At 39.5% G+C, this 16,823-nt stretch overlaps 1 protein-coding gene across 1 annotated transcript in view; it reads right to left on the reverse strand.

Annotated features, from left to right (window-relative positions):
* LOC122737952 (neurexin-3-like) overlaps positions 1 to 16,823 on the reverse strand; it is a 1,091,749-nt gene that overhangs the window by 757,599 nt on the left and 317,327 nt on the right.

Raw genomic sequence — 16,823 nt, forward strand, 5'->3', positions numbered from 1 at the left:
TGTGGATGCCATCTGCTGGGACCTGAGAACACAGAAAGCTCAGTGGATATGACACAACTGAAAGAAAGATAAGGCAGCTCCAATATGAATTCTATGGAATAAGAACCCTAGCTTCTTTGTACACTGTTTTTGTTTTTGTTTTGTTTTGGGTTTTGCGGGGCAATTGGGGTTAAGTGACTTGCCCAGGGTCACACAGCTAGTAGGTTTCAAGTGTCTGAGGTAAGATTTAAACTCAGATCCTCCTGAATCGAGGGCCGGTGCTTTATCTACTGCACCACCTAGCTGCCCCCCATACACTAAGTTTTCAACAGTATAGGGAGGGGCAGCTAGGTGGCACAGTGGATAAAGCACCAGCCCTCGATTCAGGAGGATCTGAGTTTAAATCCTACCTCAGACACTTGAAACCTACTAGCTGTGTGACCCTGGGCAAGTCACTTAACCCCAATTGCCCTGCAAAACAAACAAACAAACAAACAAGACCCAATATAGGGACCTCTTAGAGGAAGGTAGTTAACTGGTAGGCATTGATATTTTTTTTTTTCCTGGAGGTTCTGGTATTAGTTGCATTTACTTTCTTTGATCTGAAAGCAACTTTTTATTTTTTAAGCCTTGTGAGCCTATGTGCTTACAAGGGGAGTTAGTGATTCTACTCTGGGAAAAAGTCAGAAACTGAAGTTCCAAGATTATCTAAATGAGAGAAAATAAGTTAGAGAAGTGAGGAGTTCTCAGAGTACACTTGGGCCCATTGTAACAGGAGGTTCCTGATTAAAATGAAAGAATTTGACTATCTGGCCTCTGATGGTCCTTTCCAACTCTGACATTTTGTGATTCTACATGAAATAGTGTGGGATAGCACAAAGGCCCTGCTCTTCATTTAGATGTATCAGGGAAGGGAAAATCCACAGAGCTAATGAAAGTAAGGGTGGCAAAGACAGAAAGTCCTATTATCTTTCCTTTTTGGTCATGATAACACCAATGCTAGAAAATCCACTTGGCCCTAGGCACTGGCTCAGAATTTCCTCCCAACTATAAATTAATGTTCTGATTTTTACTTCTGAAGGTATCCATTCCTTCTGCCAATACATTTAGCTCTTTTAGTCTTCCCCCACCTTTCTTTGTTACATCATCAGCGAATTGTTTCATTCCAACAAAACAGACCCTTCTGGGACCTATCCTAAGATGCAATATCTTTTTTTTTCCCTCCTGCTCCAGCTTTCCAGAGGCACATAAATGCTGAATTCATTATATTGGACTCAGGTAGAGACCCGCATTAAAGAGACTTCAATCGATCTCTTAAATAAAGTTGGCAAAATATTTCACTTACTCTGGGCTTTCCAATCCCTAATGCAGTCAAGCTGACTTCTGGCCTCCTTTGCTTTGCAAAGGGAACCAAGATTTCTTCTCCCCACCACCCACCATGCTTCACAATGAATTCACTAAGAATTCGCACATATCTTTCTGTCAGTAAACTTTACAGATTGGAAATTCCACAAAGGAGGGGACGAGTCTCATAATCCCTAGCTCCACAATTGGAGAAGCTGAGAAAAAAGAGAAGGGAACTGACATTTCATATGATGCTTTGAATTGGAGTTGTCAGTTCTAATCACTAGAATCACTATACCTTTTCTTCCCCTGAGACTCTTTTGCCTTAACAGTAAAAACCTAGGGACCCACCTACCCTTCCTCCTTCTGCTCACCACCAATCCTTCTCTTACTAGTTCCTTTTTGAGGTTACTTTTTCCCCTCCAAGATCTCTCTCCTCTTCTCCAGCTCAGGGTTCTTCTTTGACACCTGCCCCTGTGCCCCACTGCATTCTTCACTTCTGCCTCCAAATGAGAATGGTTAGATTCATTCTATCCAAACCAAAACCAGCAGCAAGAACACTTGGTGAGGCTTAATATTTTTTCTTTACTTCTTATATTACCTGGGCTAGGGCAATTGTCCAATAAAATTTTGAAAAAATTGAAAAAAAAATAAGGCCTATATTACTTCATACTTTATTTGGGGCGCCTTGTAGGGTAGCACATATTACCCCCTCCTAAATATCCTGTTCTTGGTTCTTAACTTTTCCTTTTTCAGTCTCAGTCTTTATAAGGACAGTATGGACTAAGGATGTTGGAGCTAAAAGGGGATGTGGTGTAGTAAGCATCAGACATAGTCAGGAGGATCTGGCTTGAATCCCACACCAGATGTTTACCAGCTGTGTGATTCTGGGAAGGTTATAACCTCTCTGGTCTCAGTTTCCTCATCTGTAAAATAATGGGGGTCAATGAACTCTAAGCTCCCTTTCAGTTCTAAATCTATGATTCTATGATGATCTAAGCCTATCTCTACTGTAGGAACCTTAGAGATCGTATATTCTAACACCCTCAATTATAGGCATTTGTTGTCAGTCAGGCATTTCAGTTGTGTCTGACTCTTCATGACCCCATTTGGAATTTTCTTGGTAGAGATAGTCAAGTGCTTTGCCATTTCCTTCTCCAGCTCATTTTACAGATGAGGAAACTGAGGCAAACAGGGTTAAGTGACTCACCCAGGGCCATGCAGCTAGTGAGTTGTCTTGAGTCCAGATTTGAAATCAGGTCTTCCTGACTCCAGGCCCTATCCATTGCACCACACAGCTGCCCATACACAAAGTTATTGTGAGTTTCAAATGAGCAAATGGATGGATATAAAATGCTTTGTAAACATTAAAGCACTATGTAAATGCCAGTTATTATTATAATCCTAGAGTCACCTGGCCTTCAGGCTATGGATGACTTTATTTCTGAGTCGTATACTGCCTTTCTGCTGAGCTCAAGCAATAATTATAGAGCCATACAGTAATATGCTGGTATATGTTTAACAACTGGACACTCTGGGAGAAAAAAAAATATGAATGCACACCAGCTTTTCAGTTTAATCTACATAAATCACACTTTCTTAAGTCAAGACAATCAACAAAACAACAAATCAAGCCTTGATTTGTAGCATTTGTAGATTTCTGACATGTAAATGCCACACACCTCCCCAACTTTTAACAAAGGCCTCTCAAATGCAGATTAGGACCAGCTCCAGCACTCACCTGCCCCTATTTGACAGTTAAAAAAAATACGGTTGAGAATATTTTCAATCAATCCAAATGTGGAAAAAATACTGGATTTGAAGTCAAAAGACTTGCTTTGGAAGCCCAGCTTGACAGTAGGCAAGTCACTGAAATCTATGAGTATCATTTAACCTCAACTTCCACATCTCTAAAATGGGTTATAACAATAGCTCCTAACTCTCAGGGGTATCGTGAGAATCAACTGAGACAATCAGTAAAGTGAAGGGATTGAACAAGATGGCTCCTAATGTCCCTTCCAGCTCTAATCGTATCAACCCATGATCCAAATCAACATATTATAAAGCACTGTGCAGACACTGGAAGTGCAAAGATGCCCCTGCCCACCCAAGGGTTTATAACATAAGATCATAGAATTCAGTGTGGGAAAGGCCCTCAGAGGTAATCCTTCAAAGATAGTCATCAGTCAGGGCAGCTAGATGGCACAGAGGATAAAGCACCAGCCCTGGATTCAGGAGGACCTGAGTTCAAATTCGACCTCAGACACTTGACACTTACTAGCCGTGTGACCCTGGGCAAGTCAGCTAGGTGGTAGAGCCCCGGACTTGGATTCAGGAATAATTGAGTTCATATTCAGCCTCAGACACTTACTAGCTAGGCAAGCCACCTAACCCCAATTTTCCCAGTTTCCTCATCTGTAAAATGAGTGAGAGAAGGAACTGGTAAACTACTGTCTGTGTGTCCCTGAGCAAGTCACATAATCCTATTAACCTCGGTTTCCTCATCGGTAAAAAATGAGCAGGAAAAGGAAATGGCAAACTACTCCAGTGAATACACTGCCAAGGAAATCCCAAACAGGATCGCAAAGAGTCCGACACCACTGGCAACAACTGCACAATGACAACAAAGGCCTTGAATCCAGATCCTGGGTTCAAACACTAGTACTTTCACTACTCCCCTGTTCAAGAAACTTCCATGGCTCCCCATTGCCTCTAGAATAAAATCCCCACTCCTCTAAGATTTGAAGCCCTTCACAATATGGCTCCAACTTTCCTTTTCAGGTTCATTGCACATTACTTCCCTGTCACAAGTTGTGTTCCAGCCAAACCAGCTTACTTCAATTCTTTATCCACCATATATCATCTCCTGCTTCTCTCTGTGCTGTTTCTAATGCCTTCTCACCTCTACCTCTCAGACTCCCTGGCTCCCTCCAAGACTCAGCTAGAAGCAACATTCTATAAGAGATGGCTCCTGATTGTCCCAGTCTCCACCATCCCCTTCTAATTATTTTCTATGGTTTTCTTTTTGTCCTTGAATCCCAAGGGCCTAGCATAGTCCCTGGAACATAGCAAGTATTTAATAAATTCTGGTTAAACTGAATTCAATTTTTACCCTACCATACCTAGAGTTAAGTGAAACACCCAAGGGTATCAATAAATTAATAAACATTTATTAAACACCTAAAATGTGTCAGAGGCAGCTGGGTGGTGCAGCAGATAGAGTGCTATACCTGGAGTCAAGAAGACTTGAGTTCAAATCCAGCCTCAGACACTTCCTCACTGTGTTACCCTAGGTAAGTCATTTAACCTCCCTCTGCTTCAGTTTCTTCATCTATAAATTGGGCTGGCTGGTATTGTGAGGATCAACTGAGATAATATTTGTAAAGTGCTTTGCAAACCTTAAAGTGCTACATAAATGCTAGCTATCATCACCATCACCTTCTTCTTCCTCCTCCTCCTCCTTTTCATCACCAATGTAGTTTATGGGTCTGAGATTGAATTAGAACTCAAGTCTTCTGGCTCCCAGAATCAGAAATGATTCCAGAAATCAAGAGATTTTCCCATTTGACCATGTATTAAATCAGGTAATATTTCTAAATACAATTTTCATTTGAAGCTATGATACATGCACTGAACCCTCCTAACACTTGAAAGGGACTTTTCCCCTATTCCTTCCTCCCCTAGGAGTCCAGCACTACATTTCCTATAATAACAACGGGAAGTGCCCCTTCTGCAGGAATCAGGTGCCCAGGCCTCTCACGTGGTACATATTAATAACTTCTCAGGCCTTGACTACAGGCCAAATGTTACATTCACAGCTAATTTCCTATTAATTAGGTGCTGCAGTTATTCAGTTAAATGCATAACAGGAGCCAGACAGGAGCCCTGGAGTTAAAAAAAAAAAAAAGACACTGAATATGGCACAAGCAGTGGCCAGACGGCTGCAGGGTTAGGGAGCATATACTCAATTTTAAATGTCCCCTCTCCGAGAAGCAAATAAGCTATTTCTGGAAACTACTTGTTCACTGTTGCAGCTATTATTCACTAATCTCATAGAATACCTTTAGCGCGGTGTATAACCTGTTGTTACACTATGCTCTTAGGGTACAACGAAAAGAAAAAAGCAAGATGGGAATGATTTCACTCCACATAAGGTCTTGGGGCCTGCTCTAGGACTGCCTTGGCATTAATTAATACTGGAGCTGCTAGGGAGCCCAATAGATAGAGTGTAAGGCCTGGAGCCAGGAAGACCTGAGTTCAAATTTGGCCTCAAACACTTACTAGCAGCTCAACCCTGGGCAAGGCCCTGAAACCTGTTTGCCTCAGTTCCTCATCTGTAAAATGAGGTGGAGAAGGAAATGGCAAACCATTCCAGTATCTCTGCCAAGAAAACCCCAAATGGGATCACAAAGAGACTGAAATGAATGACCAAAAACTGATCTTTTAGGACAGATGTTCTGGGATCATAAAGGACTTGAGTGAAACTACTCAAGGTCAAAGTACCAGGAATTTTTGAAAGTTTTCAATCTAAAGAAACAATAAGGGGTTCAATTTAGTCATAGTATTATCATAAAGTCATAGATTTGGAGCTGGGAGGGGCCTTAAAAGCTATAGAGTTCAACCACCTCCTTTTACAGATGAGGAAACTGGGGTTCAGAATGGTTAAATAAATCATCCAGGGTAACACAGCTAGAAAATGCTTGAAACAGGATTCAAATTCATGTGTTCCTGACTCCATGTCTAGCATTCTGTCCACTAGCCTACCTAGCAGTGGCTCATGTTTGCACTTCAGCATAATCCAACATGGCCCAACATGTTAATTTGAGATGACAAACATTCCATTAACAGCAGAGATTCTATTTTTTGGGTCATGGACCTCATTAGTGAAGCCTATGGGCACCTCAAATGCACAAAGGAATGTTAAATTTCACTTAGAGGTTAGGAAAAATAAAAATGTAATTTTTTCCCCATCCAAGCTCTCTGATCCCCTGACATCTATCCATATTTTATAGAATATCCTGGATTAATCAGCTAAATCTACAATTCTCATCAAACACTGTCACCATTTCCTAACCCATCCCAAAGCATAGGTCTCATGCCCCAGCTGGGAAGTACAGTTTAAACCATTGCTCTGAGGGAGTCTCCAATTACAAAGACTTTTTTTTTTCCCTAAATGTACTACAGAACATTTCCTCCTGCACTATGAAATTCTATCATAAATAATTAAAGTAGACAGCTTGTCCAAAGAAGCGAAGAGGCCTACATCAGGACGACAGTGACCTTAATTTTTTTTGGTTTTGCACAAATCTGTTCACACATTTGCTAATTCACTAAACAACCTCACTGCCCCATCTCTCCCCTCCACCTTTACTGTACAGTATACTCAGTATAAAAACTATTACTTTGGCATGTCATGACCCATGTGTGTGGACATCAGCCAACTAATTATAACCCATAGCCCAGAACCTATTTATATAGACCAAGTTTAACCTTAGAGGCTTCTCAATCTTTTGAGTTCATACGAATATAGGAATTTAACTCATGTCTAGTTCACTTATCACAGGAACTTGGTGTTGTTTGGGAATGCCTCAAATTCAGGAGGCTTGATCCATGAATTCATATGCTTGTTCAGGAACTCCTTCCTTGCTATTCTATTGTTCTCCCTTGAATTCCTCTATCTCCCAACTGTGCCTGGGGAGCTTCTCATTAATCCATAGCTGCTACTATGCATTGTCATCTTTAACATCTATTGGGAGGCAGTGAGGAGAGGAATCTGATTCCCTGATGTGCATGATTCTCTCAAATGGCTTCAGAGATATGCAGTCTAAGGTCTGGGGAGATTTCAAGGAATTGAAGTCTATGTGGGTACCACTGGCTTCTCTCTGAATGTCTAACCTCAGCTTCCCTCTCTAACTTTCCTTATCCAAGGAATCGGATACATGACTAGCCATAACTCAGTCAATTAATCATAAAGTGATGCAAATGGATCAAATAAGACCCAGGCCTTGACAAGGTTTGGAGTGATTTGACCACACCACTCTTCCTCTACCCCCATTTAACTTCAGTGGCTCCCTATTACCCTCAAGATAAAATATAAATCTTCTGTTTAGTAATATTGTAACCTTGTATTTGACAGGTATGAAGACTTATGATTTTGAGAAATGAATTCATTATTTGGAAAAAATTGTTGGGAAAACTAGAAAGCAATATAGCAGAAATTGGGCATAGACTGATATCTTACACCATTTTCCAAGATAAGTTCAAAATGACCTACAGTACCTAGATATATAGAGAGATATTACAAGAAAATTTGAAGAATGTGGAACATATCACTTGGACTTATGGATAGGCAAATAATTTATGAATAAACAAGAGATAGAAGAACAAGGTATAAAATGGATAATTTTTATTACATTAAATTAAAAAGTTTGTGTACAAACAAAATAAGTGTAGCCAAGATCAAAAGGAAAGCATAAAATTGAGGGAAATGTTTATAGACTGTTTCTCAAATAAAGCTCTCATATCACAAATGTATAAAGAACTTTGTAAATTCTATAAGAATAAGAGTCATTTCCCATTTGATAAATGGTCAAAGGATATGAACAGGCAGTTTTTAGGTAAAGAAATAAAAATCATTTAAAGTGATATAAAAAAATGCTCCAAATCATTATTGATTAGAGAAATGCTTATTAAGACCACCCTGAGATATCCATCAGATTGGCTAAAATGATTGAAGGGGAAAGCCACAAACGTTGGAGGGATGTAGAAAAATTGGGACATTAATTCATTGCTGGTGGAACTGTGAACTGATACAACCATTCTGAAGAGCAATCTGGAATTATGCCCAAAGAATTATTAACCTGCCTATATCTTGGGACCCAGCTTTCAAAGCCCTTTTAAAGTTAGCCTCTTTCTACCTTTCCAGTTTTCTTACATCTTATTTCCATTCACTTACTCTGAAATACAATGACTTCCCCATACCTGGAACCCCATAGCCTCCTCATCTCTGCCTCCTGGCTTCCTTCAAGACTCCAGTAAAGTCCTACCTCCTATGAGAAGCCTTTATCAATCCTCCTTAAACTTAGTGCCTTCCCTCTGAGATGATCTCTAATTTATCTTGTATATTTCTTGTTTGTACATAGTTTGTGTTTTGTCTCCCCCATTAGACTGTGAACTCCTTGAGAGCAGGACTGGGGTTTTGGGGGTCTGTTTGTTTGTTTGTTTTTGCCTTTCTTTGTATTTCTGGCACTTGGTTTAGTGACTGGAACATAGTAGGCAGTTACTAAATGCTCTTTGATGGCACTTATCAAGGAAGCCTCACCATCGCTAGAACACACTTAAATGGGACATCAAGTGAATGTTTAGTCCTTGGAGAGGGAAACATTTTCAGTGCTAAAATAAAGGCCTCATCCTTTAACTGTGTTAACAAACCTTGACTAGATTTCTCCTGAGCTCACCCTTGATATAACTTAATGCCACAATCAATACAACCTTTCCCCCTTTCCTAATTTTCAAAGGGAAAACAATAGGGACAGAGGGCAATAAGGACAGAGAGTTAAAAAAAAAAGTAGGACAACTAACAAGGAAAGGAAACCACTTGTGTGGAACCCCATGTTCCTTCCAGGCTTCTTTCCATCCAGGGGACTCAGTCCCAGGCATGCTTCAAAGACACATACCACCTAAAGGAAAGGATGTAACTCCAACCATACAGTGATTCACAAATAGAAAGACCTAGCTTGAACAGCAAGGGGACAATGAGAGCCCTCCCTAACACCTTGGGGCCAGTTTTCACTTCACACCAGTAGTGTAAAACAGAGATTTTTTTTTTCCTATTAAGGTAGCCTACAGGAGACATTTTTCTTTTTAGCCTGAAGTATTAACCATCTTTCTTTGAAATCACTTAGTACTCCCTGTCAGCTTGCTAGTTTCTTGGCATAGAGTTCCTTCATGTATTTATGCCCCAAGGGCGAAAATATGTATATATTTTTAAGCAAAGAACTTTTTTTCATGCCCATGATCCCAATTTCCCTATTTCCAATATAGGGCAACTATGGCTACTCACAGGGACCCAGGTGAGATGGTGAAAAATCTATGTTAAAGGTTAAATAAAATAGTGTTTTACTACTCTACAAGACCAAAAAAAAAAAAAGCCTGTGCTTAAGTAGACTCTAGGGAGGGGTACATGCCTTGTAGAGATCCTTTTAAGTGTCTTAATAAGAAGATAAGAATCACAAGTTAATGAACACATTGGTTGTTTGAATGGGAAATGTGTCTACATTGGAATATGGTTGGATAAGTCTCTCAATTAACTTGTCCTTATATATCCATGCATGTATACATGTACGTATGTCTCTCTCTCTCTCTCTCTCTCTCTCTCTCTCTCTCTCTCTCTAGTTGTTTGGTCATTTCAATCATGTCTGACTCTTGATCCATTTGAGGTTTTCTTGGCAAAAATACTGGAGTGATTTGCCATTTCCTTCTCCAGTTTATTTTACAGATGAGGAACTGAGGCAAGTAGGTTTAAATCACTTGCCCAGGGTCACGCAGCTAGTAAGTGTCTAAGACCAGATTTGAACTCAGAAAGATATGTCTTCCTGACTTCAGTCCCAGAACTCTATCCACACATACATACATACATATATATGTAAACACACACAAATATAAGCATGTATATATTTATATGTGCATATACACATGTATGTATATGCATGTCTGTATTATGTGTAGATGTGTGTTTATATACACATGTATATGTGTGTATTATATTGTATATGTGTATATATGTATGCATGTGTGTAGATGGATGGATGGAGAGAAAGAGATGATAGATTGATGCTTGGATAGATTAGATTAGATATCAGAGACATTTCAGTTCAACAACAGCTGTTGAACATTAGACCTATATGTAAACAGCATGGGGAAGGTAGTAAGTCCTCTTTCATGGGAGATCTCCAGACAAAGGCTGAATGAATGTCTGTGAGGATATGCAAGGAGTTCTTTTGGGGGTGTGAATTAGACTAGAGGACCACTTATAACTCTAACACTCTGGGATATTTTCACAAATTCAGAATTAATATGAACTGTAATTCTAAACAAATGTATAGTGTCCTTATAATCAGAGTATTTTAGAGCCAAAGGAGATCAATCTCATTACTTTAGGGCTGAAGAAGATGCTAAAGAAGCTAAAGGCCTGAGAGGGGAAGTCATTATCTCAACATTACAGGAGCTAGCAAGTTGCAGAACCAGAAAGATAAAAAACAGATTTCCTCTCAGAATCTAGTGGTTTTTGTTTTTGTTTTTTCCCACTGTAACATGCTGCCTTTGCTCTATGGAAAAAAAAATATAAAACAAAACTAACAAATGGCCCCTTTATGCTGAAAGCAGAGGAGGGCTTTTTTATTTTTTCCTAAAAAGTGAAGTTTCTCTGAAGACCAAAGTGACAATATAAAGGAAAAAGGACACCAGATTGCCCCACCAAAAACAAGCCAAATTTTCTATCTTCTTCCACATAAACCTGACAAAGATAGAATTCTCTTCCCATTGCACTTTAAAAAGAGTAGCATCTTTTTCTTATCAGGCTTTGAGATGAGACTAATTAAACCACACGCACACACCAAAAAAAAAAAAAGTGCCAAACTCACACATTTTTGTAACTCCTATCACTATACTTGTTCTGCTGGGGGAACAATTTGCTTTTTATTTCCTGCTTCAGAGTCTGGGGAGGCAAGTGTTGTTATTTTTTAAGACTATGACTTTATAATAATCATCACTCTCATTTTCCCCACTCACTGTTGCTGTTTTTTTCAATGGGAGTTTTAACCCTAAGGTCTCAGTCTTATCACCACCCAAGTGAGGATGCCCAGAACTTAGGTTATGATCCCATCCTTTTACAATCGCTACCTCATTGATTAGTTAATCTCACTAACCCTCTTGTGACTTACACAAGTATTAATAAACCCATTTTGTGGCTGGAAAAAGAGGTGAAGCAACTTCCCAAAAATTACAGTGTCTTGAGCACGCCCAACACATGCTGAATAAATTATTGTTGATTGATTAGATGACCTTCATTTCCATGCAGAGTTTTAGCTGTCCAGTTATACTGCTTATAGCCAAAATGAGCTAATAGTTACTAGAATCACAGAATATCAGAGGAGGATGTGAACCTAGACATCATCTAGTCCATCTTCCTAATTTTGCAAAAGAGGACACTGAGGGCCAGAGAGATCAAGTGACAGAGGTGCGATTAGAACCCAGAGCTTCCAATGATCCAGTCTAGCATTTTTTCCACCATGACATACTATATTTCTTAAGTGGAATGAAAATCTAAGTGATATGTGGAATTGTCGATTTAAAAAAAAAAAAAACTTTTGTTTGTCAAACAGAGAGATACACAAAAACTCAAAAATACCTGCTGATGCTAGTATTTGGTAAAGGAGGCAGACATAGCTAGTTTGGACTCTCCTGGCAAGTAGCTCCATTCCTGATCAGTTCCTTAAACACTAGGATTTCACTACAAAAGACTCTTCATGAGGGCAACTAGGGTGTGCAAACGTCGGGCCTGGAGTCAAGAAGAATCATCTTCCTGAGTTCAAATCTGACCTCGGATGCTTATTAGCTGTGTGACCCTGAGTAAATCACTTGCCCCTATTTGTCTCAGTTTCTTCATCAGAGCTGAAGAATGACATAGCAAAGTGAGGCCAGATTTGAACTCAGGAAGATGAGTCTTCCTGACTCCGGGCCCAGTGCTCTATCCATTGTGCCATCTAGCTGCCCCCCTACCTTTACATCAATATAATCTCTATATCTAGTGACATTTCTATCAACATCTCTATCCATATCTACGTCCTCCTCGCTGTGAAGCTCTGCATTTGTGCCTTAGTGCCACTGAAAGGCTGAATGAGAATTCGGATGGTCCAAACTTGATCACTAATGTCAACTTATCACACCTTTAAGATGACTTACTTAGGCAGTGCAATGTAGTAGATAGAAAGCAGGACAGTTAGGAAAACCTAGGTTCAAGTACCATCTCTGATATATACTTGCTGTGTGACTCTGGACAAGTCATTTACCCTCTCAAATGTACTCTGGACCTAAAACAGATTGCCCGCTAGAAATCTTCCTTTTGGTAGCCTCCAACTTCTGACCTTTGGTACAAAATGGTTGCTCTGCAAAGACACACATGCCCCACTGAGGATCAGACCATACCCACTGTATCACCTAGCTTCACCAACAACAGATAAGTAACACCTTTTCAGAAACCTGTCTTTACATGTGCTAGGGACATTTTATTCCTCTTTTTCATTCCTGCAGAACTTGCATTTAGATATGCTTTTCCCAAGTGGTGGGCCAAAAGAAGAAAGATAGAAAAAGTCCATCATTCTCTATTCTCATTCAGTTGACAAGCAGGGTGCTGGAAATATAAAGACAAAAATGAAAGAGTCACTGCCCTCAAAATGCTTCCAGTCTAACTTGGACATGCAATATGTACATAGACACGGGCCTTCACTAAGTGGATACAAAGAGATATGGGGGAAGATGTTCCTATCAACTGGGGGGATCAGGAAAGTCTTCATGAAAAAAAGGCAGCATTTCATCTCATCCTTTAAGAAAATGAGGGATCCTAAGAGATGGCAATCAGGAGGTAGTGAATTCCAGATACCATGGATAGCCACTGCAAAGGCAAGGAAGCTTATATATGGGGAAAAGTCAAGAAGATCAGTTTTACTAAACTATACATGTGGGGAAAGATATAATGTGTGATAAATCTGGAAAGGTAGAGTGGGGCCAGGTATAAACGGCTTTATATGGCAAACAAAGGAATTTGAATTTTATATTAGAGGGAAAAGGAAACCACTAGAGTTTATATAGAAGAGTAGTGTAGTCAGACTTCTGTTTTTTACCCTAACCTATCATTTTTTTTGATAGTACAAATACCCTTGGTTCTTTTTTTTTCTTTTTTCCTTTTTCCAGGCAATGAGGGTTAAGTGACTTGCCCAGGGTCACACAGCTAGTGAGTGTCAAGTGTCTAAGGTCAGATTTGAACCAAGGTCCTCCTGAACCCAGGGCCGGTGTTTTATCCACTGTGCCACCTAGCTGCCCCCCAACCTATCATTAAGAAAAAAAAAACTTAAGAAAATCACTTTAGCAGATGTATGAAGGATAGAGATTTCAGGTAGAGAGGTACTTGAAGCAGGAAGACCAATCAGGAGGCTAATGCCGAGTGCTAAGTAATCTAGGCAAAGAGTTTGGCCACCAATAATCGACCAACAAAGAAAAAAAAAGAAATTATCACACTGATGTAATTTCTTACACACAAAGGGCTCCAAAACTATTACTGACTTCAAATACATAGGTGCAAAAAGTTTCTTAATTTCTCAATGCTAAATTGAAAATGATCCTTGAGATAGTGCCTAATGGATACATGTCAGGGTCTTTGACCAGTTGTTCATCTTCACTCTCTGGAAATGTTCCCATCATGGTGAATTTTCACTAGAATTCCATTCCATACTCATCATGTAAGAACCAAGGGCCAGGGGCAGCTAGGTGGCACAGTGGATAAAGCATCGGCCCTATATTCAGGAGGACCTGAGTTCAAATCTGGCCTCAGACACTTGAAACTTACTAGCTGTGTGACCCTGGGGGCAAGTCACTTAATCCTCATTGCCACCAAAAAAAAAAAAAAACCAAGAAAAAAGAACCAAGGGTAATTTTACTTCAAACAGAAAGATTAGGCTAGATAATGTCTTAGAATCATAAGTTGGAATAGAATTTAAGGGTTAGGGAACCCCAGATTCTATATTTTGTGTGGTTTATTATTCCCTGGGTATCTCAACTGACAGTTAATACCTCAGCTTACTATCAGTCCATCTCATCAGTGACAACTTAAAAGGATTCTTGGCCAGATCCTGAAGAATTCTAACTTAGTCTCTATATCTAAAGGCCTTCTCGGCACTGGCCTCACATTGTGGTCTTTATTTATATCCTTAAAGACTGATTTAACCATTGTACTTACTGTCAACTTCCTGGGACCATTCTAGTTTTCATCAGCCCATCTCATGCCAAAGGTGGGCTCTAGAAAAGGAGGTGCTCAAATTTTCACCAGACACTAATGTCTTCTCTTTGTGGGAAGTTGCAACGTAATTTCTGTTCCTCTCTAGGCTGTTGTTGGGCAGTATCTATACCTAGATAGCTCAAAGCTGAATCTATGTGTCTCTAAGTATATGTAATTCAGAAGTAGAGCTAAAATCTATGACATGCATTAGTTATTACTGGAAGATGGCAATTCAGCTATAAAATATAATATTGTCATTTTCAATATGTACTAAAAGTGATTTAGTGGAGCTTGCAGAATACGACTTAGGTTACTGTTTGATTACAATACACAGGATAAATCAGCCTCATTTGAGGGTTAAATTATCCCTCGTGACAACCCTAGATCACGATTTGACAATTACATTTCATTAAGATCAGAGTCTCTACCCTAGCCCAACTCATCCAGATCTTGTCCCAGTTCATATTAACTTAAAAATCTTAGTTAGGTATATTGCTTCATTTTTGTATTTATCTAGAAACTACTCATCCTTCCACACCCCAATCAGATCACGCATCTTTCATGAAGCTGCCCCTGATGACACTAGCTTCTAATGAATTCTCCTTTCTTTAACTACACTTTTGTACTTTTTGTCTTTAAGATAGATAGATAAAAGCCTAGATAGATGATAGAGAGAGATGATAGATAGATGATAGAGATAGATAGATAGATAGATAGATAGATAGATAGATAGATAGATAGATAGATAGATAGATAGATGCTGTTCAGTCATTTTTCAGCTGTATCCTACTCTTTGTGACCCCATTTGGAGTTTTCTTGGCAAAGATATTGGAGTGGTTTGCCACTTCCTTCTCCAGTTCATTTTACAAATGAGGGAGCAAGGCGAACAAGATTAAGTGACTTTCCCAGGGTCACATAGCTAATAAGTGTCTGAGGCCAAATTTGAACACAGGAAGAAGAGTCTTTCTGACATCAGACCTGGCACTCTATCCACTGCACTACCTAGCTGCCTAGATAGACAGACAAACAGACAGACAGACAGAGATGAGAGAGAGAGAGAAATATTTATTGATTATTTGCAATGTGGCAGGCACTGTGCTAAGTGCTGGTAAAATGAATGGAGTCTCTTCAATCAAAGAGTTTACATTCTAATGGAGGAAGAAAATGAATAAAAAGGACCTGAAAAGGGAAGAATAAAGAATGTGACATGGTACAGAATATATTGTGAAGTGTCATGGAGGCTAGGTTTCAGATAAATAAGGCAAACTCACCTATTATAACTAGGGAACCTGGGAATAATATGCGATATTATGATGGAGAGAGAAGAGAGAGCCACATTATAGATAGATAGATAGATAGATAGATAGATAGATAGATAGATAGATAGATAGATAGATAGATAGATAGATAGATTGTTTTCTCTGTACCACATGATTCAGTCATGATAGGAGGTTCCAATTCAGCCAGAAGGAAGAGTAAATGGATCCGTAAGTATTGGCTGACAGTGCCAGGAAATCAAAATGTTCAGATCAGTCCTTGGAATGGACATGGAATTTTTAAAAAGCATTTATTAAGTGCACTTATTCTAGGCACTGTTCTAAGTGCTAGGGCTATAAATACAAGAAAGTGAGAAGAGGAAGAAAATAATTTCAACAGGTTAAGGAAGAAGTATATTTCAGGCACAACATAACTTCAAGGAGAAAGGTCTAAGACAGGAATAATCGTGGACCCTTTTGCCAATATGGTGAAGCCTGTAGAGTCTTTCTCAAAAATGTTTTAAATGCAGAAAATAAAATATATAGGATTACAAAGGAAGCCAATTATGTTGAAATACAATTTTAAATGTATTTTTAAAGAAACAAGCTCAGCAGAATTTTAAGAATGTGATATGGTAAATGTTTCCCTTGGGGGGGGGGTTAGGGAATTTGAAGGGAGACCACAAAGGGAAGGGAATGCCTGATCCAAAGATCTCTAGTGGTAAAAATCTGGCGGTAAGCTAGTGGAGCAGCTCTTTCTAGACAGAAATACCCCATTCCTTAATACTTCAACAATATTGAAGCATAGCCCTAGACCAGAAGAGCAAATTCAAGTTGGCAGGGAAATCTTGAAGGTTCTGCAGTTTTGACTCTTTCCTTTCCTTCTCCACAGTGAATTTCAACCTTGCTGTGTTAAGCTTCATCCCCCTGGTACTCAGAACAGAGACCCACCAGGAATTCATCTCTCTCTCTTCCTGCCTTAAAAAGTGACACACTTTGTGCAGATCCTCTAAACAAATGCTAGTCTTGCAGTTCCCTAAAATAAGCATCTCTGAGGTACCTATGGTGTGTGCTTTTTCTCCAGTCCCTATGCTCCCATCAAGCCAGCTGGGTGTTGTGAGCTGTCAGCCAGGTGTACTGCAATGCTAGGAGAAAAGGCCTTTAAAAAAACACCACTACGAAGGAAAATATGA

This window comes from Dromiciops gliroides, chromosome 2 (assembly GCF_019393635.1).
Source record: "Dromiciops gliroides isolate mDroGli1 chromosome 2, mDroGli1.pri, whole genome shotgun sequence".
Classification (NCBI taxonomy): domain Eukaryota; kingdom Metazoa; phylum Chordata; class Mammalia; order Microbiotheria; family Microbiotheriidae; genus Dromiciops; species Dromiciops gliroides.